This window comes from Argopecten irradians, chromosome 11 (genome assembly GCF_041381155.1).
Source record: "Argopecten irradians isolate NY chromosome 11, Ai_NY, whole genome shotgun sequence".
Classification (NCBI taxonomy): Eukaryota; Metazoa; Mollusca; class Bivalvia; order Pectinida; family Pectinidae; genus Argopecten; species Argopecten irradians.
Window position 1 is genome coordinate 29650342 of NC_091144.1, and position 3513 is coordinate 29653854.

Genomic DNA, 3513 nt, shown 5'->3' on the forward strand with positions numbered 1-3513 from the left:
AGTAAGACTTGGTAGATTGGACGCTTGAAATCCTCGAGCGGTGACAAAACCGTCTCGTACGCATATCCCAAACCTGGCTCAAATTGTGTTTCCCCCTTATTTATCCCCCCCCCCCTTTTTTAGCACCCCCCCCCCCACCCCCCCCCCCCCCTTTTTTTAGCACGGTATAACGGTTATATCATTTTATTTTTTTTTTGTTTACCTTTTCAATTATGTATATTCGTAATTTTCATTTCAAAATCTATTTTTCTGCTTTTTGTTTCAGTTTAATTTAAATGATAACTGGCTAACCTGCGCAAACAGGAAAGTTCTGTTATGTAAAGAGCACAGGCATTGTTTGTCTCTATATCTTTATCAAATATATTAAGGTTGGTGTACTGATCATGTTTTTTTCTTAACTATGTATCCATATCACTTCTATCAATCAGTTTTCATACATGTTGTTAAAAAATCAGTAATTTTTACAACAGACAATCTGTCTGTCCCTTGGCATCCTTGATACTCCGAGGTCTACTGTCACTGGCGTTATATCCACCCCCGGACTATCTCATAGTGAAAATAAAGGCAGTGCAGAAGAAAAAAAATCTGATCAATCACAGGCCTGCAGAAACTTCCCTTGAAGTTTACATAGAGCGATGCCCGACTTCAAAGTCATTCAGGCAACCACAAATCCTTTAATTTTTTTTTGTTGAAATTTAATAGCGGTTAAAGACGCACCACTGCCGACAGAGCTTAAGCGATTCCCATCATTTGAACAATAACTGATGTAAAGTTGTGTTTATATGTGTTTAAAGGGACAATTCAGTCTAAGAGATCATTAAAATCTATACATATATCGGAAAAAATCCAGTACTAATGGAAATTATATCAGTAGGTTTTACTGTGATATGCTAGAAAAGTCCATGGTGGTGAAATGGGTGTGAAATGTTCAAACTCGCTCGCTGTCCGCCATTACACATTGTGGTCGAATGCCGAACCCTGTCCCTTGCTCGTAGAGTAAAGCAACTTTTGTCTATAACTGCTCAAATCGCTCTGACAGTAGTGTGTTTACCTTATTTGGCGAATGGCCTTGCCTAAAAACTCATTTTATCACCTCTTCAGTGGTTATGTAGTTCATTTGTTTAACGTGCGTGACTTTGGCTCGGGTATGGGTACAGCGCACATATTGTACCTGCTTAATCGCATTGATCAACGATTTGTAATTACAACGGTATCAATTAAAATACTAAACAATGACGTGGAATTTGTCAATATTTTATATTATATGTTTCATAAGAAATGTAAAACAATACATTAATGCCAATTTTGCTTCGTGGTTTTATAAAAGAATTAGCCTGAGTGAATTGTTCCTTTAATTAACACAAAAATGCATATTAAATATATTATTTTGTTTTTGGTGCATGCGCAATGAGTACTTTTTCACTCGCCTCTCGAAGAGAGGGAGGCTTATGGAATCACTTTGGCGTCGGCGTTGGAAATCCCAGGTTAAGGTTTTGGTGAAAGAGTTGTAAAACTGTTATCTGAATCAACTAACATTGATTTATACAATAATTTTGGATTATACTTGTTGCTATGAGTGTGGACAATCATTTAAAGGAGCAAAATGCTGGATTTTGATAATTTCAAGAGGCCCAATGGGCCGGAATATCTAGGTTAAGGTTTTGGTGCAAGTGTTGTAAAAATGTTATCTGCCACATGCAACTGACATTGATTTCTACAATCAGTTTGGATAATGATTGTTACTTTGGGTGTGGACAAACACTTAAACGGGAAAATGTTAAATTTTGGAAATTTCAAGATGTCCAATTCGCTGAAATGTTAAATTATATAATGACATTGCTGTATATTATAATACTGGTAAATTACAAGGAACCCGAATTAAATGGCATTTCCCTCCCGCTGTCCCGCTTAATATCTTAATATATTTCACGTGTTCATTTTTTTTCAAGGCACAACTTTTCCCCTCATTGCCACAACGTCTCATTACATGATTCAAAGGATTTGTAAGCGAGACATTTTGAATACCATATTAAAACCGGACAAAAACTACATACTGTAGCGTTTCTTTCTTGTGTAAAAGGTTTAGACTTTAAAAAAAAACCACTTAAATATGTATTCAGAATTTTAATATAATGCTACCAGCTACAACGTCATCAATGCATAGATCAATTTTTCAATACACAAACGCTACCGCCACCCTCAAAATAAAATCATCCAAATAAAAAAATTAACATCTTATATTTACATTTTCACTGCAGTCCCACAATATGTAGCCTTGCCAAGCGCAGTTAGCAGTCATAAAAATTATGAACTTCAATCGCTTATTGTCCCCTGCGAAACGCGTTTCTGGGGGATATTAAATTGGGTACCGTTCGCCGTCCGAGATTCTTTCCGAGCTATAACTCAAAAACCTTTCAACGCAGCTCCTTGGAAGTTTCTGTGTACAGCAGACAAGTGCCCTAGTTGTGCCTTCTTCTATTGCGGACTATCCATTTTTCTCGTTTACCATGGAAACTTAGTCAAAAACACCAAATTACTTTTTCTTTTTTTCCTTGACAATAACTCCAGAACCGTTTAACACAGCTCCATGAAACTTTCTGAATATATCAGACAAGTGCCCTAGTTGTGCCTTTTGCTATTTCACACCTTCCATTTTCGGAATTTTTTCACGTTACCATGGAAACTTAATCAAAAATACCAAATTACTTTTTCTTTTTGTTTCCGGACTATAACTTCAAAACCGTTCAACGCAGTCCCATGAGACTTTCTGTATCTGAGACAAGTGCACTAGTTGTGCCTTTTGCTGTTGCAGACCTTTGTTTTTTGTAATTTTTCTGTTACCATGGAAACTCGTTCAAAAATACCAAATTACAGTTTCTTTTTGTTACCTGCTCTTTTCTTTCTCAGTTTAACAATACTTGCGTATATTTCAAGTTATCCTCAATAATTGTTTCTTAGAACATGATGTATTTTTTATATATATACCAACTGCGGGGCGCGGGGGATAATTCAGTATAGATGCAAAATCACTTGTTATTTTATCGTGAAATTGTAACCAAACGCAAATATAAGCATTGAACATCTTTCAGTTGGCATTCATAGTCAATATCAATGCCAACTGGACAGAGGCAAATCTAATCCAACATGAAGCGTTAGGCCGCTTCATGGATTTTGCATCTGTCCAGTTGGCATTCATTTATTGCCTATGTATGCCAACTGAAAGACGTTCAATGCATGAGTATACAGTATGTTTCTGATGTATGTTATGCCATTGTTGACCTACATTTAAGATGTATTATTTAAAAATTACTGTCTCACATGATTCTACACACAAATTTATTCATGTCTGGGGCTTCACAGATCTGATTCAAGGATTATTAAGCGTCCTTGATATGATTTAATTATGAAATTTTGTGTCACAAATAAATTTTTCACGTTAATTCACTTAAATATTTCTTTGGTAAAGTGTTCTCTTTGTGTTTTATCAGCTACAACTGACAGATTTTTTTTTTT